This window comes from Vicugna pacos, chromosome 29, assembly GCF_048564905.1.
Source record: "Vicugna pacos chromosome 29, VicPac4, whole genome shotgun sequence".
NCBI lineage: Eukaryota > Metazoa > Chordata > Mammalia > Artiodactyla > Camelidae > Vicugna > Vicugna pacos.
In genome coordinates this window covers 15,497,166-15,522,109 of record NC_133015.1, presented here as the reverse complement: position 1 = coordinate 15,522,109, position 24,944 = coordinate 15,497,166, and the positions used below count along the sequence as shown (strand labels likewise).

Genomic DNA, 24,944 nt, shown 5'->3' with positions numbered 1-24,944 from the left:
ATTATGTCTTTGGTCCATGAGAACACCTTTGTTCATACTATTTTCAGTTAAGCCTATACATTGACAATTTCTACAAAACATGCTTGAGTCTCCATTATTGTCTATAATGAAAACTTCACTTTCACTACGCAAAGGGAGTACCAGAAGAAATAAAGCCGAGTGCTTACCAAACTCTTTACAGTGCCGGTGTTCTGAGATTGAGCAGAAATGGCCCCTGAGTTTCTAGGACCTTTTCTTAAACATGCTGATAATCTCCACCAAAAGAAACACAAAATGGCAAACTGTTAGAGTGAAAAACAGCACACAAAAAGATGCAAGCCCTTGCAGAAGGACTGTATGTAACTCATGAGCGTCTTGTTTCCCTCACTCATCACAAAGACTCCTAAGTTAGTGCTCATCTCCAGCTTCTTATGCACACAGACAATGGACTTCCTTCATTTGTACTCGCCTACACTTTGTAAGTCCTCTGAAGTTTTATGTTATTTGATTTCTTCCAGCATATGAAACTTTTAATTTTATATAACAATTCATACTTTCTAAAGTGCTTTCAAACATTTCATTTGATTTTGACAACTCTGTGGAGCATGTCACACGACTAAGTACCTGTGCCTCTTTTAAACAATAAAAACAGATCTATGTTCTTAGGTAATATACACCAAAAAATATTTAGGGTTATAAGGCCATGATGTATGCAACTTTCATTGAATTCAAGGAAAACAACCAACCAAAAATATATATTAATGTAGATACATACATAGAGAGAAAAAGAAAGTGAGTGACCGATTGACAGAAGAATGGGGCAAACTGTTAGCAATAGATAAGTCTGAGTAAATGGTATGCAAGTGTCTTTTCTATTATTCTTGTAACTTTTCTGTAAGCTCAGTTCTCCAAACTTAAGGTTTTTCAGTAATTATTTTCAAATAAAAGCTTTTTTTTTAAAAGATAGAAAGACGAGGGAGTTAAACAATTTGCATATGCTAATAGAGCTGATTTGCGACAAAAGTGAAGAATCAGAATTCAGGTCTTCTATTTCTCCACATTTCCTCCAAACTTATGATCTATTTCTGTGTAAGCTGAAATGTAATTGCCACTTAAAATATTTATAAACCACCATTACACCTTTAACCAATCAGTCATGAGTAATCAGTACCAGAGCCCAGGGACAATTCATAATTATTATTTAACTATTATTTATATATCACATTAGCCATTTCAATCATTTTTACAATCCTGTTTTATCTGACCCTCATAACTCTGAATTAAGCAGATAGAGCAGGCATTATTGTACCCATTTTACAGATTAAGAAACAGGATGTGAAGGTTCCTTGTATCATTATTATTGTTCATAGCTACTAACTGGCAGTCATATTCTGCAGACAGTACCAGAACCAGTACCCTTTCCAATATATCCTCTTGATGTTCCAGTGTCCTTTCATACCCCTAATGACCATATCTAAAACTTCTAAGGTTTATGCTGCATTCAGCAATAGAAACACAACATTCTCTTAAAAAAACAAAATGACTGAGAGAGATGCCTATGTTTTATTTACTAATATTATATATAATAACAGCAAAGATTTACTGAGTATTTACCTGCTGTGTGCAAGTTAAGTGCTTTATATACATTACCTAATCTAATTTTTTCAACATTTCTATGACATGAAATTCTCATGGTCCCCATCACACAAAGAAACAGGGTCTGAGAATTTGACTAACTTAATTGATGTGACAGAACTACGGGGGCTAAGGCAAGACATGAGCCACTATGGGCCCCCTACCATTAATTAAATTGTCCTATTCCACATTTTCCCCTTTTTCCTGTAAGCTCAGTTGATCTCTTAGCCAATTTCTTTTCCGTTTATTCAGTGATTTTTAATTTCTGCAATCAAGAAAATTCTTTCCAGGAACACAGTTTGTATGGAAAGCATAGGTTTGAAAAAGCAGGTCCCACATCTTAATTTGCAGCAGCAGCAGCAGCCCCTGGCATACAGTAAGCATTCAGTAAATGTTTGTTGAATGTATGATGTTTGGAGTTCTCTATTAAAAAGCTTTTAAGATGTTTTGATCTAAATACTTAAACACAAGACCTAAAAATTGAGCAGGTTCAATTTGCCAAACCTTGGATTTTACAGCAAAGCACACAGTTTCAAAGCAGGGGGTGGGGGTGGGGGGGATTGATAATAAAAGAAGAAAACAAACTTCACTTAGAAATTTTTTAAGCCAGCCCTTAAAAAATGCTCTGTCCATAATCTGACAGTTTTGACTGCCTGGATCATCTTTTGTAGATAACCTCTTGTCTCTATGAACAAAGGTGATGCTCATCTCACCGCTGGTTGGACTCCATGACTTTTCCCTTCGCTGTAACCAGTCGGGATAAAAGGTGACCACAGCTGGCTTACTACGGCGGCGCCCTTGCAGATGCCGTTCAAGCAATGACGCAAGAAGGGACCAGCCAGGGAGCTAGCTCAAGCTAAGCGGCAGGATACACGGGATACACTTTTCCACCTCCGTTCTTCCAACCCACGCTTCCAGCTGCCCCGGTTGGGTTTCTTCCCACTCCAGAGTTTCCCATTACATTGATTTGCATCCATTTTTCCTCAGACCAGAACAGTTAGGTGAGCTAAGAGGACCACACCCTGCTGCCTCCCTCCTGCTTTATAAGATGGCCTTTGTCCCACCTCGTGCATTCCAGCCCAGCACACAGACAGCGTAAGCGCACGGCCTAACCTGACTGCGATGTAAGGGAATTTCAGGGTAAAAAGGGCACTGGTGGAAGTCAGTCACATCGCGTCTCGGGTTTCTCGGCTTGGCACCGGTTTGCAGCATTAACGCAATTCCTTTCAGGCCTGCTATCACTCCCCCGCTGCCCATTACCCTTGCCTCCCGCTCAGGCTCTTAGCCTCTGGTTCTTCTTACTAATGCACCTGCCAGCCCCGGACACGGGTACTTGCAGATTCTGCAGAATGAGGCTTTTTCCGCCCTCGGGCTCAGCATTATCCTCTACCATTTTCCCTCAGAGACTGCACCCCCTGCAGTCAGCCGTGTCCCCCACACCTCCCGTCTCCTCATCTGTGCGCCGTCTGAGCTCCGATGCTTGGCCCATCCCTGCTCTCTGACATGTATATTTTTACATTTGCCATTTATTCCTCCACCTGCTCACAAAAAGGCTGGAGGGGACAAAGTGGATTTGGCACTTCTGAATTTCTTGGATGATGGTTCCCTGCGATCATTTTTTAAAATGCGTCTCTAATCCACTGTTTTTCAGGCAGAACCTTGCCTACGATTTCCCACACCCATCCCGACACCTTGATTTTACCGGATCCCCTGAATAACTGTCCCCAGGGCTGCAGTCACAACAGTGACATTCAGGTTCTTATTAATAATTATCACCATCTTTTAAAAGTGATCCTTATTGTTATTGCTTCATATCATTTAATATTTATATTTAAATACAGAAAAAGGGGGAGAGTATAGCTCAGTGGTAGAGTGTATGCTTAGCAGGCATGAGGTCCTGGGTTCAATCCCCAGTACCTGCTCTAAACAGTATACATAAGTAAGTAAACCTAATTACCTCCCCCTCCAAACAAACAAACAAAAATAAATACAGAAACGGAGGCAACTGTGGCCAGGGTCATCCCTTGGCTCACTAAATAAAGGAATAAGTTTTTCACTTGCTCAGGGCAAATAATACAAAACCAGTGCTCAGGACACAAACACGCTAAAAGCATCAGAAAAGGAAGGAGAACCTGAATGATACTGAGTAGCACCACATGCTGGACACTGCTGTTCACTTCCAGACTTCCTTATTCTGAACTAGTCATTCTAGTTATAAGTAAAAGAATCAGACTTAAAACAAAAATTTACACACCTGTAGAGTGAGGATTTCCACCCAAGTCATTTTGTCTCCAAAAAATCAATGCTGTCTCTCAAAAGAAACTTCTATATAAATGCTCAACAGTAAAACCCCATCACTAATTACATGGAAGGAGTTTTCATTTGCCTGCCATTTACATCTTTTCTTCCCCCAGTCTAATTACATTGCCAATGCCAGTAAAGGGCTTCTTATCATAATTTATTAGGCTTTTTGGTAAAGAGCTAAATGAAGGTTTGCTGTTAAGGTGGCGAGGAAGAGAAGACTGAGATTCCCATAAAAACTTGCTAACTGGTGTGCAATACCATGCCCATTAAATGGGGAATAACTCTCACAGAATACAGACTGGTCTCTACAGCACTCGTTAAGGGCCGGCTTAAACTTGAACTGTGGGCTCACACCCAAGCCTGCCCTGAAAGGCTGAAACAAACCCCCATGGAAGACACTATTGGTTGTTTAGAATCTAGGGCGTCACGAAAAACACGCTGTTCAGTGTTGTCCGTAAGGCACCGTTACTGTTGTTCCAAATTAGCAAGGCATCCATGCACTTGCTTAATGTGTTTTCCCTTGATTTATGCGCCCTTGCTTCTTAAATCATTTCCAGAAATTCTCAGGAAATGTGAAAGGAATTTATCAAATGAATGTGTTATCTTTTTCTCCAGCAGAATGTCAGATCACTTCTTGAAAGATCTTCTCCAAATTCTTTAGCTCAAACCGATTTTAACAAACTTGAATATACACCCCATAATTAGGAAGCCAATTTATTCCGTTCATTTGCATCAGTCTAAATAATTTTTCCTGACAGATGACTTCCGTTCAAAGTACCAAGTACTTTTTAATCGTAGGCAGGTTATTGCGAAGGATAAATGATTTCACATTTCTCATAAAGATGCCAGTCATTAAGAATATTAACGCAAATTCCTTCCCCTTGAATAGAAATGAGCTGTCATTTTAGCCATGGTGCTGTGTCAGCCTTTCTATTGTCAAACACAACAAATGATGAGAAAATCAATTTACTCTTTAGAATTAGTCAAGTGAGGAATTCTTTGAAGTGGGGGCGGCAGGGTTTTGCCTGAATTCCATAATCACATAAAAGCGAGCACTGTATATATGTTGGTAAAATGTTGTGAAACTTAAAGAGGACTGTTTGCTGTCATAGACCTTCCAGACAGAATCTATCTCTGAAAAAGAATTCCCTACTCCGAATATAGAGGTTTGATGAGCAACAGATGTGGTTTAAACGAATCCTTGTTCAGCTGAATATATTTTGATCTGTATGAGGAACAGTCCAGAGAGCAGGGCAGTGACTTGGGCACAACCGGTGTTCAGGTTGGTGGTTGGGGGCGGGGGCGGAGTGGAGTATATTTATTTACTCTGGAAAGCTGCTCTCACGAGGCAAAATGCAAATGAGCTTTTAATGAATACTTTCTACTAGTTGTACGAAGCTTATGAAACAAGTTACAATTTTACTTTGTCATCTAAGATGTGTGGAGGAAAGCATTTCAACGGGTGGCCGCAACCTTTAGAATGATCTGTGTCCTGGCGATGGTTTGCAAGTTCCACAGCTTGGTTTCTCCACGCATAAAGGGAAGATTAGATCATTGTTCAAGAATGACAAGCATTTCATATTTGGAAATGACTGAATAATGAAGTGCTTGGATTCTATAGAAATGCTGAGGAGAAAAGAAGACTAATTTCAAGCCAAAATCCAGTACAAACATGACTTTCCTATTGTAAGTCTTATGTGTAGGGAAAGAAACTACTTCGAAGGCTTTGTTTCTAGGGCTGCGAATTTGGAAATACATTAATATCGGGATGATTCAGATTTTTTTTAAAAGATCTGCGTACTATCATCTCTTGTCTGTGGAGATGAGAAACATTCTTTCTGCTACCCTGTCCTGAAAGAATGCAGTTGCTAAAGATTTAAATGACAGGAATGGAAGGGTCATCTTTTGATTCCTTTGCCTTTGGGCAGGACTACAGTTAAGCCATCTCAGGAAAAAGAACAATGCTGTTGCTCCCAAAACTCTCCAGGTGAGAATGGTAAAAATTAAAAAGAGCAGATGGGAAAGCTCAGGGGCCTTGAAATTAATAAAGGTCAGTTCCAGCTGACGTAATTTCAGTTAAAGTCATTTCTATTTGCAAATAGCCTGACGCTTAGCAAAACTCCAAAGGATATGATATTTGGCACTGGTTCTCTGAAAATTCCACTTAATATTAGCATTAATGTCTGGTCATTGTTTTGTTTGCCTCCATTTCGCCGGGTTGATGAGGGAGGTAGTCCTGCTCTACGGTGCTGGGATGACCAAACACAGGACATCCGACTCGGGACATGGAGGATCAAGGGCATTGATTAGTCACATATACTAACAGCCCAGGGTAAGAAGACACTTCATGCCACGCAGGGCAACACAGAGGCTGCATTCAGGAACAGCGTGAACAAGAAGGGAGCTGTGGGAAGCAGGCTCTGTAGTAGTAAGACGGGGGTGGGGGGTGGGGTGCCCTGATTCCCAGGGGAGGACGTGATTGGCTCGTTGCAATGACTGTGTGGGCTGGCAGGAAAATGAAACTCATTAGGTTGAGGACCAGGTAGAGTACAGGTGTCTAGCTGTAAGGGAACTAGCCAGTGAAGGAGGCTTTCCCACTTGGAGGGAGAGCATATCAGGGAAAAGTAGGGGGAAGTCACAGCCCTTTGAGGCCCTGTGAGGCTCATAGATGTCCAGGCAGTGAAATCTTAGACCTCATGCACCAGTGGTCCACACAAGCTTTGTCACTTTGTACGATGATCACTTCCCCTCGGCCATCCCCACTGCTCTAAGAGTAGTAACTCCACCACACCTACTGCGTCTCATGTGAAAAGTCACTTTTGATTAGACTGATAAACATGGGGGTGTAAACAGTTTTCCAGCAACAGACTCAGGCCAAGGTGATGTAAGTAGAGGATTCAGGCAGAAGTATCCTCTACTACTCGCTTGGATTTGAATAGAAAGAGGAGGAGAGCCCTGAATCATCCAGACAAATTCCATGCTTCACTCCTCGCTTGATTTTAATTTGCCATGAGGTGAATGTTGACCAACTTTAGACTTGGAGCCAAAGAAGCAAAAATGGTCTAGCTTGCCAAAATGAAGAATATGCCTGCCTTCATTTTTCAAGAGGAACACTGTCAGGAAACAGTCAGGTCACACTCTCTCTCACTTTCCCTGCGACTTAACGACTGAGGAGATAAAGGACACCGAGACCTGGGGTTTCAGGCAGAGCTTGGACATCTGAAGTTAAGACTGAGCCTGTTATAAAATCTTGGGCAAGGCATTTCATCTCTCTGGACCACATATTCTGTAGCTTTTTAATGAGGAAGTTAAACTAGACAGAGAGTTTAAAAATACTTTTTTAGTAGCACAACCCTGGTTTAAACAAAGGCTAAAGACACTTGATGAAACAGATGGAAATGAAGCTTCTCTGTTTGAATCCAATGAATGGAGCCCAAGCCCAAGTGACCTCGTCTCCCTGCTCCCCAAGATTCCTGAAGCACTTCCTTGGAAGTCCAGTGCTCCCTGGAACCCAGTTTGAAAACCAGCAGATGATTTACTATCCAAGGTTCCAGCAGAATGGAAAAATCATGGACTATGGAGTCAGACAGACTAAGGTTCAAATCCTAGATCTGTCACTTCCTAAGCTGTATGACCGATTTCCCATCTGTAATACGAAGATTTAAAAAAAAAAAAAAAGCTCTATTTCAGGACAATTACTATGTTAAGAATGCATGTAAGGCCTTTAGCCAGTGCCTGAAACCTAGTGGGGACTCTTCCATGGTTGTTATAATCAAGGTTATGCCTCTGACATGAGCAGACAGGTTACGCTTCTGACATGAGGAAAGATCCTATCCGTGAGCTATTAAACTGCAACAGGATCTCTATCATTCCTGAAGCCCAGACCTCAAGAACTGGAGGCTAAAATTCCTCTTTAGAACCTGAATTGGTTTCTATTGTTCCAACTTAGCAGAGGCGGGAAAATTCTTCTAATTCACTGAACATTCTGTATGCGTGGCAGAGCATGGACCGCATCGACACACCCCGAGTATTTTCAATGACAACGCAGTCAATCCAGCCACCACAGATGGCATTTAAAGCACATTGCTGTCACCAAAGAATAACAGGGAAATGTCACTAAGAACACTTGAACACTAAAGCCACAGATATCCAGCACCTGACAGCCCACGTCCTGTATTTTGCCCTGGATCATAAAACAGTGCACCAGAGAGCTATTGTCCTCGCGTTGAGCTGCTGTTGTGATAGTCCGCATTCTTCCCATAGCAGAGGAATGCCCTCATAAAATGCATCCCAGAAGCCTGCGATTTTGGAAAGTCTCACCTTTCGGTAATTTTCCTGGCATTCTGTGAAGTAAGCGCCACCACACAGGTCGGATGTGCAGTAGGTGAGGCTCAGTGGATGCCAGCATCCCTGGTACCCCGACAAACACACGTTCTGAAGGAACTGGACTCACGTAAAGTTTATTCCCTTTTTAAATGTTGTTCCCCCTTTTCCTCAGCAGAGGCACTAGGGATTAAACCCAGAACCTCATGCACGCCAAGCACGCGCTCTACCACTGAGCTCTACTCCCACCCCTTCACGTAAAGTTCAGACACTCCTCTCCACGTTCTATAAAGCTGTTTTTTAATGTATGAAAATTTACAAACATACACATGAGTAAAGGGTATCACAAACCCTCGGGGGCCTCCTTCACAGCCTCCAGCATCAGTGCTTCCCTGACACGTGGCGGATTTCATCCGCGCGCGGGGGGGTGACACACATCCGCTTGGCTCCAAGACTGATGGCCCAGGTGAGACCAGGTCAGCTGCCAGTTAAACTCAGTGAAGTGCCTGTCCTAGACCACCCCGAAGAAGCACACGAGGCCCCAGACGGATAAAGCCAGACTCACATCAAGAATTACAACCGAGAAGGCAGAGCCAATAGGTAGAAAAGATGGGAAATTCTGTGGGGAAGATGAGACTGGCCCTGAGCTTTGAAGGGAATGGGAGTGAGGACATTCCAGGCTGAGGGGGAGGATGTGAGTAGGGACAGGGAAGGAAGGAACGGAAAGGCCTCTTTAGAGAATGACTCATATTCCAATGCGCAGGAGTAGGTGACGGGAGGCGGGGCGGGAAGCGGGAAATGGCACGGAGACGCGTCGGGGCCTCACGCGCCCGCCCGGATGAGGATGTTGCTCGCCTGTGGGGCGCGGTGCCAGGAACCCCGCAGGAAAACGGGAGGTAGCAGGTGTGCGCACGGAGGGTGGCAGGGAGGTTTGGTGCCCGGACTGAATGAGAACTTGCTCAGACCCAAGCTCCGGCCTGAAGAACCCTCTGGCTGGGTGTTTTGCTCCCACAGGCAAAAGAGCAGAGCCCCACGGAGATCTCACACAGAGGGTTCAGCCCTTGGCGCAGGGAACTCCCTGCAAACCATCACTAGGAAAACAAGAGACCAGGAATAAAGAGAGGCAGCAGAAGCACCTGGTCCGAGGCTAAGAAACATTAGTGTTTACTAAGCACTTGGTCTCTGGAACGGCTGCCTTTCCAAATACCACACCTTCCTCATCCACTCCATCTTGCCACAGGCGGCTACTGTGCCGGCTGCTGGGGAGGGGGAGCCGGAACCGCACGCCTGGGAGCCCTGCCTCCCCGCCCTCCCTCCGGGGAGCCTTCCCGCCTCGCCGCCGGCCAGCTGCAGCTCAGTTTGTTTGCCGAGGTTTGCATGCACATATTGAGTTGCCTTTTTTCCAGCCAGTTCAGCAGTGTCCCGAAATTCACCCCCAGTGTAACTTCTGCCTCTGCTCCTCCTCTTCTTGGAACTGCCTTTTGTTTGTCTGGCAGCCTTGGTTCTATGGGGGTGTGTGATGATAATAATACAGCGGGCTTATGTAACCTTCTTCATCTCCAGCAAGCACTTCGCAGACAGTTTCGAATGCATCTCCGGGCCGAGGTCAGGCCGGGAGGCTTGAGCCGCCAATAGGAAATCCCCACCCGAGGCGCCGAGGCCAGGAGGGAGGGCGGAGGGGGTCAAAGGCCGGGTTTTCGTGGCCCCCTCGCGCCCCCGGAGGTCAGGGAGATAAGGAACAATGACTCTCGCCCCCAGGAGGAGGAAGGAAGTCCCGCTGCCCCCTTATCTCTGCTCTGCCTGCTCCCCGTTCCCAGAGCCTGTCTCTTGAGAAGACTGTGAAGGCGGCTTTTGTAAGTATGATGCGCTCCTTTTTCTTTAAAAAGAAAGGAAACAAACTTTCCTTACTGCCCTTGTCCATTTCACCTTGTTATTCCCAGGACTGTGTTGCCGCTTTCAGATTCTGCCAGGATAGAAAGTGTTTCCGGCCCAAGGCCTCCACTCAGGTGGGACCCTCCTGAAAACAATATGAGGGGAAAGAGGTTTCTGTTGATAATTCACTTATTAACAAAACAGCACCCAGACGAGGTGCTGAAATCGCCCCCCTTTCTCTGCTTCCTGGTCCTGGTCCTCGTGATGTCTATCTCTTCTCCACACCTAAACACACCTCACCCTGCAAAGGAGCCCTGGGTATTCCCTGCTTGTTAGACACGGAGAAACGATGTAGCAACTCTGAGCTTCAGTTTCTCTGCTTTCAGTCCCCACAATTTCAGGCAAATATAATTGCTGCAAGTTTCTTTTCCCACTATGAAATAAATCCCATTTTTCAGTATAGGCTTGAAACTTGCACTGGCTTGCATAAACTTCATGAAATACTGTAGACATGTGAATTCTTAAGTTTTTCACTGCATAGCTGAAGGTTCTAAATAGTAAAGTAAAGTGGACAAAACGCCTAAAAGCACTGGCAAAACCCAAAGTCCTGTAATTAAACCACGTGTCTGCAAAGGATCCTGAACTGACAGTATTTTTCTCAGGGATGATGGTCAGGGCTTTGAGACATTGTCTCTCAACAAAAGGTGAATTTAAAACTGTAGGGTGACACTAAGATCCAGTTTCAGAACACTTAGAAAGTACGAGTCGCTAATTGAATAAGCCAAGAAAATAAAGTTCTATTTTGGGTAGCTGTACAATCTGCATTTCTAAAACCTTGATTATAAGTTGGTGTATTATGAGACATGGAGCATTACTGTCTTTATTTCAGGTAAGAAAACTAAAAAATATAAATTGACAATAATGTAAAGAGCGAGGTCTCTCTGCGTAAGTGCTGTGATTAAGCCACTGACTTGATTGCCTTTATCTTTAGATAAGCAGATATGAAAACCACATATGAGTGTGTGTGTGTATAAAAGAGTTCAGGACACTTAAATGTATGGATTTGTTTAATTAAATGTAAATATATATATATATTCAGTCATCCTGAACTCTTACATATCTGTTTTAACTATCTAGTGTTCAGTATTTACATGGTAATATAATATCCAAAATAGACCGAGTGGAAAGATTTCATATCAGATTTCAGAATGCAACAGAGCTATGTATTCATTATTTATTCAACAAACATGGGAAACATAAAATTATGTCCATTTTTAAAATTCCCTTTAAATGCCGTTTCCACTTAAAATTCTCTGTGGCCCCTTCTAAGAAAATTTAAGGCATAATTGAAGTTGAAAATAAGACTGGATTCTAGTTGCTTTTATTTCTAAATGTAAAAGTGAGCTGTCAACAGTGACTTCTATACTCTGGTTAATTTAGTTACAAAGATCAGCCACATGATCTCAACGTTAGCCGCAAAGGTGGAAAGAACACAAACTCTGATGACATCCGGATTTGAGGCTTGGTTTTCCCATGCCTGGTTATGTGACAAGCAGCAAGATCTTTCAGATGCTCAACCTCAGATTTCACATCTATAAAATGAGACCAATACTACTTACCCCAAGGAAAGGATTGTTGAAAGGACTAAAAGAAATAATATATGTAAAATATCCAGCACAGTGTCTGAAAATAGCAGTGTTTCAGTCAATTTTAGGGCTTTTCCCCTTATTTTTTTCATCTTTGATTCAGTTCATTTTTTGAGCATCTCCTGTAACCAAGTCCAAACTCGTTCTACTCGCCACAACAATAAATCTGGAGACAAGATGTTGGGGCAAGGAATAATGACTTTACCTGGAAAGCCAGCAAATGGAGAAGATGGCAGGCTAATGTCCTAGAGAACCATCTTACCCAAGTCAGAATTCAGGCTTCTTTTATACTAAAAGGGGAAGAGGTGTGGCTGGTTGTTGTAGACTTACTAGTATTGGAATCCTTTGTTCTGTCAGCTGTCCCCTGTAGGTGAGGTCAGGATGTTCCTGTAAACCTCTAACAAGATAAATGTTATTCTCAGTTCTGTAAATTATCTCTATGTGAATGAGAAGTATTAGAAGCTTAAGGGTCAGAGCCTTGAGAATGGGCTACACTGTATATTTCAGGCTACAGGCAACATTCTTTTACAAAAGTTGCAGAACCAGCATGACTAAGCAGAAGAGACAGAGCATGGGGTTAAAGCAAAAGAACAGATCTAATATGGAGCCGGATTTGCTTTTCCCTGTTTCACTGTTACATATTGCATGCTCTGCTAAGCACTAGTGATCCCAAAGTGAGTAAGAGTAACATCCTGTCCTGGAAGAGATCGTATGCTGAAGAAAAAGACCAAAACAACAGATAATTTTCTTAACAGTATAACACCCGCAAAAAATAGAAGTGTATTGAGATTAAGTACAGAACTGAGGCCAGAGTAGTTCTTTCTCTCTTATGAAAGTCAAAAGAACATTTATAGAGATGATGTTGATTGTGTGAATTTTAAAGGATTAGCCTGAGGTGTGGAAGGACATTCCAGAAGGGGAGAGCACTGGAGAACAGAATATGTGAGAAAACCTGGGGAACTGGTTTCAGTTGGTGCTGGGGTGTTGAATCTTGGTGGGGTGGCGGGGTAGGGCTAGAGATTTAGTCAGGGGCCCAGTCACGGATATTGCGCTGCTTCATGCCGAGATGTTTAGACCCATTACTCAGGTAAAACGCAAACTTGTGCTCATGAGTTTTTGGGGACCAGCTCAGGATCCAAACAAAGTTCATTTTATAGGTTCACGTCAATATAAAAAGCTTATTAGGCTGATACGGAAGTCAACGACAACACAAAGACATTATTTGGTTCAATAGACTATTTTTGTTTATTTGGGTTTTTTGTTTGTAGCAATCCCACCTCAGTGATGGATGCACTGCAACACAAGGTCCTGACCTCACCCAGATCTGGCACTTTCAGGAATACTCTGTAGTCAAGAGAGAGGCAAGGATGAACTTTGCTTGGGGCTGAGAAGGCAGAGGGTAGATGTGACTTATATTTTAGGAAGATTTCATACAGGTTGCCTACTAGCCAGTATAGGATGTGGCTTGAGCACGAGCCTAGGGAATGATAATGCTATAAACTAGGAGACCAATTAAATTCTCACTGTACAATTGCCTTGTACAGTGAGAAACGTGGAGGGTCTGAGCATTGTGGGTGGACAACAGGGCACAGATTCCAGAGATATTTAGAAGGTGGAATGTTCTCAACTTGGGGACTGAATGAAGGAATGAAGAAAAAGGAAACATCTACAAAACTACTTTTAAGCTTGAGCCACTAGGTAGCTATAATGGACCTACCATAAGACAAGAGGCACAAGCTAATAGAAGAAAATTGAGTTAGCTGGGGTAATGTTGGCTTGAGAGGTTAAGCTACTACATTAAATAAAATACAAAGTCATTTTTGAAAAGTATGAAATTGCCAGATTTGTCTTAGAAATTTAGCAAAGGACCATAGAACCAGGCTCTCCCCATTATGCTCAGTTCCCCGAAGACAGGTCAGCATCCGGGCTCAGGGGGCTCTGAGCTTTCATCTCGTATCCCTACGGTTGAGTGAAATGCTTTCCCATTCACTTTCAATAGGAAGGCCATGTCTAGCACAGGCTGGCCGGTAACTACATATAACCCCCCAAAAAGAGAAATGTGTACTTCCTCTGCACCTTTGGAAATGAGTGGAGACTTGGGAAAAGGTCCATGGGCGAGTAGCATATTTATTCATAAAGAACACATATTCTTGAAGAATTTATACTTACTCATCAAGAAGCCGCCCTTTTCTTAGAAAGGCTTTGTCACTTCCCTTGAACTGGGGACCCACTCAGAGACTAGAGGAAAAGCGGTCACATCTAAGACTAAAGCAAAGGGGGAGATTTCTTACCTGGCCATGATTTACCCTACCAACATTTCCTCCCCCTTCAGGCTCAGCGAGAAGTTCTTCCCGTTAACTTGAATGGAAAGGAAAGGTGCATCACACTGGTGAATTTTTTAAAGATAACAACTGGAAAATTCTGAACATTGAGAATGAATAGAAAAGAATCTGATTAGCAGACAGGAAGCTGCGACTTAAAGTCTTTGAGGTCTGATTACTCGATAACCTTCATTTTCTTATACCCGTTCACCCTTTCTAATCTTCTGTGGCAAAGCCTCTATCGGATTTCCTGGATTTCAGAGCTCTTACCCCACCTGAACTTCAGAGCAAATGCCATTTACTACGAAAGGGGCTTAGGCCTAGCCTTCATGGCTGATCTCACAAAGTCGTATAGTATTTCCTCCTGGTGGGTGAACTGTATCAACACATTTAAAAGCAGATTTAAGAAACTCTTTTCACCTCTAAATAGAAAGAGTTTTATCACTCATCAGGAAGATAAGATTTGGATATAATCTGAAGCCATTCTGGCTTCTGTTAGCTCATTTCAGATTCCCCTAACCTCAGAAATTAATCTTTGGTTTTTGAAATGATGAGAAAGGTTTCTGTTTCTGCTAAAATGCTTCCACTGTTAAAAAAATAAGAAGAAGAAAAAATGAGTCCCCAGGAGCTGTTACTATCTCAGTTATACAAAATAATCACCAAATATATTTAGAATAAGATGAGCTTGCTTCATGGGAAAGTTTATTATTTAAAGAAGGAGCAAGATCTATCTGGGGGAATTCCTATGAGTGCAACTGAAAGTATGAGGACCATCCTGAGCTTCCATACATGGTGCCGGCCATTCTCCTTTTAGGCTACTCAAGCCATTTAAAGTCTTGGCTTCACAAGGAAGGGCTCCAACTTCACAGTCTTTTTGAGTTTGATGACATGATGATTTACTCCAGGCTGGGGACTGCCCTGAGCCACCGTGCTCTCCTGCGCAGCGTTTGAAGAGTGGACAGGGTGCAGCTGTGCATCCCCCAGACGCCTGAGGCCAGAGCAGCATGCTGAATTTTGCTTCATCTCTGTGCTCCGTGCAAAGCTGGAAGCGCCCCAGCTCTCTCTTGGGTTTGGCTTCCTGTTCACATGTTTTCTGGTCTCAAGTCATTGTACATGAAGTAATAGCCCCACGTGCGTGCACCGTCCACAAAGGCAAGACTTGTGCGGTTCAGTGTAAGTTTTCTAATGAGGACATTTTGAACCCTTCAATAACTCCTTGGGGAAAGCAGCTTGGAAACAGTTACAACCTTCCAAGGTGCAGGAAGCAAAGAGAAAGACACATCAGCAACAAGACTAAAGCCACTTTTAGGAGACAATTAAAGGACAGCTGCTTAAGGAGGATAAACACATATTTGACACATCTCTCTAAACACATGCACATACGTATACAGTATAAAGAAATGCCTCCAATGCACAGGTTTAAAATATCAGTTACTGTTTCAGCATTTCACTAACTATGAGTGGTACTAGTGTTTTCCACCGAGGACTGTTATTTTAATGACATCTCTCTGCAGCAAAATCTGATGAGTTTACGAAGTTTGAGAGCCAGGAAATGCAGCTCCGTTTCTGAACAACCGAGAAAGCCAGGAGAGTTAAGTTCAATCATCTGCTTGCTTTCCAGCATGGATTCCTGAGTGCTAAGTGTAATAACACACTAATACAGAGGGGACGCCAAACCAAACTTTTAAAGTACAGCTCTTAAACTATCGAGCTTAACTTCTCGACATATTACCAGCAGGTGGAATTCTGGCGCGCACCCACACTTATTTGTGGATGTTAATGTCAAATTAATGGACACACGTACCAACGTTTTATAGAATTTTAGAGCAGAAGGAGATTGGGAAGTCTTCTAGTCTTACCTTTTATTTTACGAACAGAGAAACCGAAATTCCTCTGCACGCTCCCTAAACACACACACATATATCTGAGTCTTCCTGCATTGCTTACACGAAATACTATAATTCTGACTTAAGAACAGGAAAGGACAAAATGACCCAAAGCCGAGGCAAAGGTTCCCTGCTCCATTCAGGTTTGTGTGGCCCAGCTTTCGGGCTGTGAGCTGGCCATTTTTTCTTGCTTCAGGAGCCATTCAGGGTCTCAGTTTAGATATATTTAACCAAAATTTGGATAAACTCCCAAGCAAACCAAGGGTCAATGTGTGACTCAGATCCTGACGGCACAGCGATGCCCAGTCAGTGCACAGGAGCTCTGGGGCCACAGGATGACCACAGCACCGAATGTAGACAGAGCCCGAGGTACAGCCCTCACTCACCTTCAGACCTGGCCAGAGAGATGACACGGTCACTGGTCTAGGCAGCAGCGGAGACTGCATAACTAAACATTGCATTGGGGGGCACAGGTTTTGAGTGTACAGGAGTTCTGGAAGGAGAGAGAGATGAAAACTGAGGTCATCAGCTGATCCTGAAGGGACACTTAGAATTTTACTATGTGGAGGGAGTTAAAGGTAAACTTTTCTAGCAGAAGTGAAAGTATGAGAGGATCTCACTCCAGGACCCCGAGGAAGCCAGGCTGGCGCGTGCTGTCCAGGGGCACCTGTCCACCTGAGCAGTGGACCACGGAGTCCCCCATCATTATCTACTAAACCGTTCCTGAAATAAGTAATGGTTATTTCACCCCCCACCCCGACGGTTATTTATACCCCCAAAGGACCAGATATAAATTACTTTAATTATATTTATATAACTATAAATCCACAATAATATACATACAATTACATCATTGAAAATCCAAAATAAATTGCGGCTTAAATGTAAACAGAACCGTAAACCAGTAATGTTCTATTGGTGGGAATAGAATGAATTGGTCAAAACTAGAGATAGTAATTTGATTTTCCAGAGGATGCTGTTTTGCTGAGTCTAAAAATACAAATTTGTTTTAACCAAGTGTTCATTAATGAAATTGTAAAAAAAAGAGGGGGAGAGGGAGGGAAAGAAATACTTTAATTAAAATTTTCTATTGCACATTTCATTCTCCACTTCTAATGAATTATTACAAGTTGGCACATGTAAAAGAAGCAAGGATCCAGGCAGTCCATCTGCTGGTGTCAAGATTAGGGAACCGAGAACCAGGGCATCACCCTACTCTCCTCTGGCAAATAAAACTTTATATGGCACAACAGAGGTATTGCTTTCTCACATGCATACACATACCAAGCAGGTATAAATGCCTGCTTGTGTTCTTTCACAGCCTTTAAATTATGACATTAATTTAATAGCGCTTAAATATTTCACTATTCTCCCACACATTATCATTTTAATGATGACAAAGCAAAGTCTCCATTTACAAAATTTATGAAAACTCTGGTCTCGTGCCATGAAAATGTCTTTTGATAGCAAATCACTGCAAGAAAAATTATATCTTTATTAAGGGCTTAAAAAAAAGTCCTATGCAAGTGATAATGATTGCCATGTTTATTCAATGCTTGTGATGGGCCACGTACTCCTCTGAATTTTTCACATGGATGTTTGTATGTAACCCTCACATCAGCCCTATGGGATAGATACTCTTCTTAATCCTCACTTTCTCAGAAGAGGATACTGAGCTGTGTTCTCTATGAAGTAACTTGCTCAAGGTCACACGGCCAGTGGATGCTGCAGCCTGGAATTCAGGATCTGCAGATTCCAGGGTCCGCTGCTCCCAGCAGTTAGATTCAGAACAACCGCGGAAAGGATGTTGTTGTTTTGACGGTTGGCTAGTCCAGCATGACCACAGATCCTTGTAGCCTCACATTCAAACGTCATCTTTTACTTTGGGAGATTGCAAGGTGCCATGCATAATTATAAACAAACTTTTCTATGTCTTCCCGGCACATATTGAGAAAGTGGAGATCTGCATAATGCTTATAATCATTTGTCATGTTATCAGAGAGGCAGAAACAGAAAATATCAAAGTTCTCGAACTCACCAACTCCCAGGATGAGTACAAGGGAGTGGTCAAAAAGCCGACTGGTCAAAAGTGTGCCAGATCACGGAGGGCGGCATCAGTGGGTGGAGGAGTTGGTCTTCTGCCGGGGATGGAAAGAGACGTGATAAGGGAAAGGCAGCTTGGGAGGAAGAGTCCTGCGACGGAAGGCCAGCTCGGGGGAGGTCCTGCTGCAGCAGTCTCTGAGAGTGAAGCTTCCAGAACACAGCGAAGAGCCTGGGACTGCCCACATTTAACCAGAGTCAACAGGGCCAGTTCCAAACAAGAAGAGATTCCAGGTCTATTGTATTGAAGTAATCTGCACCCGTTACCTCTGAGATTCTGAGATTATTCACTAGTGAAGAGGTAAGAAAGCTCCGAATGAAATGCCTTATTAGTATATGGGCAAGAGAAGTATTCTTAAATGTAAAAGAGATTTTTGAGTTGTTAAATAGGGTGCGTCTTTTTCCTATTCTTACAGCTTCTATGTCTTACAACTTATGTTTCCTTGTAAGACGTATGTACTAGATTTCTTTCCGTTTCTATTTTATGTATCATATCTGCATTTGTATGTAGTGTGTATACGTTAAAATGTGCTATTCTTGGCAGCAAGATTGTTTCATCAAATACTTAATGCAGTAAAATGGGTGTTTCCTCTTACTCAAAGTAGCTAAGTTGATGTTAGTCACTTACATTTTTTCAACTGTCATAAATGCAGAATAGAAACAAATTTAACCACTTTGCTTACTTTGCTGCTCTTCAAATAATAGCTTGCAGTCACTTGAGAAGATTTTATGATTCTGCACATGTTCCTTTAAAATAGGTCTCATAACCTGAAATTAGATGTCATTCAACTTTTAAACTCAAAACACTTTATACACCTTTAAAAATCAACTCTTTTTTATTGGCTTTATGAAATCCAGTCAGAGAATAATGTGAAATGACCCTAATGGAGAGTCTTTTCCTCAATGAAGAGAAAGTCAAATGGAAACTTCTAGGAAAGGACCAATTTTTCCCACAAGGCTTCAAAAGTCTCCTGGAACAACTGTAAGAAACTCAATCAGGATGAAATTTGGCGAAAGCTATTCCTAACGCCGTCCTCCTTTGAAGGTGTGAAAGGGCGTGATCTGAAAGATAAATCACTGATAAAATGCCGCTGATGGCACCTTTGCTGTCTTCCATCTTAGGTGCTGACGGCCAGCCACCATCATCTGAGGACAGTGAATTTAGCAAATGACATGCCGGTTCTCCAAGGCAGAGTGATTGCAGAAAATCTTCAAAGGTACTCATATCAAATATTTATCTCTTGATTAAACTAAGGCGGTAATTAAACCTGAGTGCTCCATGTCACTTGAAGAGGGGGATGGTTCGTGGATGGGGAATTATGAGAAACTGAGAGCGAAAGGGGACCTTAAATGTAGCAGAGCCATTTCATGAAATTAGTCTTCAGGATGACGAAAGAACCAGCAAAAGAATCGTGTAACTTTATCAACATGTCATGGGCTATTCAGGAAGCTCAGGGATTTGAGAGATTGTTGATGGCCGGCCAGCTATGCCCAGACATCCACAGTTTCAGGCATGAGAACTGCAGATGTCAGCTGTCTTGTTCACAGTTTGACTTCACAGTTTCTCGCCTTGGCCAGATACATTAGTGCCAAGAGTGTCGTGAGGCCAGGGCAAGCTACCGAGACCCACCCCAGCAATACAACATTGGTTGCAAAAACATCCCAGGGGTGTTAATTCATAAGCATTTATAGACCCCACGAGTCTCTTCTTAAATGTCAGCATTGAAAGTTGTTCCACTTCGCCCTCAACCAAAACAAACAGGGAAACTGTTGAGTTCCTCCTGGTTTCAAATTGCAGCTCTTCAAAATCATTGCCCTTTGCTTGACTTTCATTCTGAATCTTGTGTTAGCCCAGGTTGCCTTGGGATAAGTCTTTTAATCACCAAAAAACTCATGAACTTCAGACAAACAAAATGAAACAAAACAGAATCTTCCAAGTGTGACCTGAGTTTCAGGTTTGTCTTTTGAGGGTTGATTTCTCCAGCTTATCTTGCTAATACTTACGGAATTAAACACGTTGTCTTCATACTACAAACGGCCAGGGAACAAGGGAATAGCTAAAAGTGTGTGGGAGTCTGGGTTAGCTTAGTTCCTTGACAGAAAATCATGAGCACTGGCAGTTCTTCTATAATTTTCAGAGCTTTGTCTGCAGGTGGGTCTGGGGTCTCACCAGGAATGTATTGGATGCTGGTTATTCATAAGTTAAATTAACAGTAAGAGAAGACAAATTGAAGTTTAGGTCTCCTTACTTCAAAACTCCAAATGGGAAAGGAAAATATTCCCCCAAAACTGAAAAAAGGCATGTTTAGGAATAAGTTCAATAATCAGTAGAACCGTGACTTCTTAAAGCTTCTTCATCTTCTTGAGTCAGTTTGCAAAACCTTTTTCTGTGACTGTCTAGTCCAATGCATCAGTTTTTCTGTAGGAAAGAAAGAGATTGACCTTGAGTATCATGCCATTCAAAATTAACTATAGTAGAGGCTGGAAAACCTTTCATGCTGGAGGCCACCCTATGTCTTCCCAAGAGGTCACTGAAGACCTGATTTTGCAAAGCGTCCATCTCAGACTCTTTTGTGTTATGAAGAGGCCACTTTTTGGGGAGACCGAGTTGTTTATTATCTGTCCTGTGATCTTTCATTTCACACTTTTTCTCCCTTTCATGGGTAACTTCACCACTTTTGGTATCACATCCTTTTATTTCTCAGCGTAGCCTTATTATGAGAAAATAGAAATGTGTTGACTCTAATACTGGATCAAGTTAGAATTACTTGCTCAGATTTAACATGTATGACACTTACTTCCTCTAAATCTGCGGAACCCCTGTTAGAGCAGGCTCCAGTCTGCTTTTTCTGTCTTCGGACTGGAAAATTCAAATTCAAAGTCTGACCGGCTGCTGGCTTCAGAGATCTGTGCCCCTCCTCCTCCATCATTTGAGCTGGATTAGGTTGGTAGCTGATCGCTTCCCGTGGCCGCATCTGTATTCACCTGGGCACAGTCCTCCCACTCGGCAAATTTTGTGGAAAGAAATAGGTCCTTTCTGTGTGTGTGCAAGCCGTCTGGTTTAGAAAGTAAGGACCATTTTAATGAGTCTTAGGGCTTCAGCATGCTGCCCTGTGCATTTTTGATGGCCTCTGTTTGTGTCATTGGGGTATAAAGTCCTTTCATTTACTATTTTTCCAGCTTTAAGAACTGCTTACCTGCAGTTCATTGAATTTGGCATTACCTCCAAAGCACATAACGCAAGAAACAGAACCAGGAGAAGGCAGAAGCAAATCTCAGAGGCTGCCCAAAGCATCTTCTGGCTGTGCGATTGCCGGAAGATTCGCTCTTGTTCCAAGGAGAGACAGGTTGTATTTACATACAATGAGACACCCGAAGGACAACTTAACGTCGCAGCTTGGGGGAGATTTTGAGGGCTCTTGTCACAAATGTTCACACCTGTGGGATAGACTGTTATTTTCAGTGGAGCCTGGTTTTCAGCTTGAAATACACCTGCCAAAACCTGAATGGCCACTATTGTACCTTCTGGACTCAAACACTGTGCTGTCAGACCAGGTTTGGTGCACACAGATGGGATAACTTAGAATGGCAACTGTGTTGTTTGGAAGGAAATTAAGACCTTTCCTAGACCTCTTGATGCTTATTTGGGATGGAAAATGTTATCTCAAGCATGCCTTAGCTGTGCCTCCTTGGCACTTTTTTTTTCTTTTTTCAGTTATACTCAGTATCTTAATTTAAGTATTTTTTAAAAATTGTCCATAGAGTGTAATAGTAAACAATGTCTTTTCAAAGAATCAATTTCAGATGTGGACCCTAAAAAAACCACTAAAATGATCCTCGTCTTGGTATCCTAGAGCATTTAAAACTTGCTGCAGATTATAAAGAATTTGGGCATGCTCAGAAGCAGACTTCCTTTGTGACCACTCTTACCCTTAACATTTCTCATTAAAGAGGGCAATTTATTACACAGAATCCTAATGTCAGTTAAAACCATGTATTTGTTGTAAAGGCAGTATAATGGCTACCTTATTAGGAACTTCTTTTGAAGTTAAAAAACATGCACACGCTTAACCCCAAGCCCCTACATCTTTTCTGTGTGAATACATGCTATGTGGAATCTTAGAAAATTGCTACTATTGGACTTTTTCTGACTACAAAGGCAGCAGTTTTGTACGGTACTACCTAACATTTATGTAGTTGGAAACTTGGAGAATGTACAATTTTATTCTGATTTTTTTTTCACCTACCTTTCTACCCAAACAGTTTAGTCTCTGCCTTGTCTTCATCGCTGATAGTTTAAATTCATGCACCACGTTCCATTGCACGGAGGTGGGACATCAGTTGATTGTGCTTTTTTCTCTATAAAAGGAGTACTCAAAACACCGCAGTCAGTACCTTCCTTCACACAGCCGCTCGCTCTGGTTGCATTTCTCATGCCTGTTTTTAAACTGGTGGCTTCCCCTGCATCATCCTTTCATCCATCTGAAACTAAATACTTTCGCACGTGAGTCTTTCAATACACATCGAAGTGACAAAGCCAGTGTTAGTGGGTACAGATATACAAGTGTGCACACGTGGCATGTACGTAGTTGAGTGGATCTGTTTAGACAATACATCCTCAAAGCCGGCAAGTTTGTGTTTAAGGAAAACCAAGCTCCAAAGCGCTGAGAAACGTTCTGCCGCCTTCAGCTGGCTCGTCTCCGTTCCCATCTGACTGAGACCTGTCCCAGCAGATGGCCCTCGCAGTGTGCTTTGGCTGCCAACAGAATAGTGCTTTGTCTCGTACAGCGGAGAAGCAAACTCCAGCATTGTTGACCGACCAGAGGGAAACCCTGGGCTCTTGCCATAGTGATACATTCAGGCAGGAAGCTAAGAGCAAAAGAGTGATTCTCATGGGGATGTGGAGTGAGGAATGGGAGGGGGGAAGCAGTTTAATTATGATGAGGGTCAGGGCTGGGGGACGGGGACAGGCACAAGTGACCATCAGAAAGAACAAGAATAGGATGATGTCATTCTTTACTGGGACATTCGCTGAAATGAAATCAGGTCACACACAATGGTCTTGTTCTATGCCCAGACCCATAAGTGTTACAAGAGATTACTTTGTAGTAATGCTTCTCAGGCGGGGTCTAAGGACCCTGCTCACATGAAGACAGCCCCCAAGACATCTTTGGGACAGATAAGAAGGGCAGAATCATTTCATCCGATGCTAAAAAATGGCTTACACTAGGTTCCCAACATTTGTGTAAGATGATTTAGCTGCAGTTTAGAACAGAAAAAAAAAATGTCCAGATATTTCAACACAGTGAGTTTCAAAGAACAAAGTGTAACTATGCAGCTTGGTATCAGGCCAGATCTCTTAAACTGGTGTCCTTTTCTGTGGGATAATTTTGAATGGTGTTCTGAAGTTAAGACAGAATGTATTTCTCGGCATGAAGTTGGCACTTCCTGAAGAGAGATACTGCCTTGTACCATGTTAAGATATTTTTAGGACTGATTAATTCTGCGTACAGAGGAAGCATTTGATCTAAGTGACTCTGGAGTTCCTCCTGCCGCTGGTGGCAGATACATTCAATTTTAGGTTCCCTCTCTCAGTGGTGTCCTAACTTAACCTCATTCATCTGCTTGGATCTCACAAGAGGGCATCACAATTACAAATGAAAGTTAGAGTTTCTAAGAAGTCATCCCTGGAATAATTAGGTGATAGGGTCAAATCCCGTTGTATTGCGTTAATAGGGCTTAAAACAAATAAGTCATTGACTGAGGCCTTTTTTTTTTTTAGGATATTTTTGCTGAATGAGTATTTATAATAAAACTGGAACACTGTAACCTTTTTACACTGGCATTTGCAGTTTAGAGACTTTGCAAAACTTAACGTTCAGTTATACTAAGCCACTGGTCTTCAGGTGCATGGAGACAGTCCAGGACAAGGTCTTTCTGTCTCTTGTAGAATATACAAAGATGGAAAAGTAAAATTGGGTTACAGTGGGAGTTCGTGTTTGTTTTACGGTTTTGCTCTCTGATTACTAAGGAATCTCGTGTGGCAATCTAGGGAGCAGGGGAGGTGATGCTACAGACGCCACAGAAGTGTTTGGACGCTGCTGTGGGTTGTGGCTGTCGAAATGGAAAGAGGCACATTTTGAAAGAGTTTTATTTGGGGCGGATTCTAACATGAACTGAGGTGATTTCTGCTTCCTGTATTTTTAATTGGAAGGTAATTAGTCTTTAGGGCCTTTTTGAGAGGGTATCATTATTTAAAAATGTTTAAAGTAAGCAAAATACTAACAAATAAACGGTCAGCACCATCCGAAGTTCCCAAGTTTTCAAGACAGGATTTTATTTTCTGTTTATTTTCTAGTAGGCTTAAAAAAATAATCTAAGTCCATTAGGGATAGCCAGTTGACAGTGGCAGCTAAAATGCAAGCATTTAAGCAAATCCACTATTTACAAAGCAAGCAAACCAAGTATGGCTTCTTACAAGAGGATTTGCCATCGCATTAATTCAAACATTATTTGCTTTGACGGTTTTACCAAGAAAAGATTGGATTCATTTTCTGCATTAAAATATATTTATTTATTACATGAAGTAAGAATGCCCCAGCAGATAAAATCTGTGCTACAGTATTTGTAGGAGTCTGCTCTGGCCAGACAGGGTGATGCCCAGCAATGACAGCAGCCATGGGAGGATCAGCAGCCAGTCCAGTGCAGTCAGTGCATAGAAACTCAGAGTATCTCTCCTGATGAGAAGTATGCCGGAGTATAACTCGTCGCAAAATTCTGCCATCCAAAGACTCCTGCACTGAGAGTTGGTTCCCATTATAGGCATTTTGTTTACCATGTACTTTCCACACAATTAGAATATCCTTGTCTCCCTTCCC

At 42.4% G+C, this 24,944-nt stretch overlaps 1 protein-coding gene across 6 annotated transcripts in view; it reads left to right on the top strand.

Moving 5' to 3' along the window:
- The first annotated feature begins 9,816 nt into the window (after nucleotides 1–9,816).
- Nucleotides 9,817–24,944, top strand: part of SULF1 (sulfatase 1) — a 127,382-nt gene continuing 112,254 nt past the window's right edge. For 4 of the 6 annotated variants that reach the window (XR_012065449.1, XM_072951837.1, XM_072951839.1 and 1 more), the window contains exons 1-2: nucleotides 9,817–10,094; nucleotides 19,189–19,283. The gene's annotated coding sequence lies outside the window, so the exon portion shown is untranslated. Of the gene's footprint in view, nucleotides 10,095–18,177; nucleotides 18,368–19,188; nucleotides 19,284–21,246; nucleotides 21,414–24,944 lie in introns of those variants that run through there. The other 2 variants (XM_072951836.1, XM_072951835.1) reach the window with 2 other exon arrangements.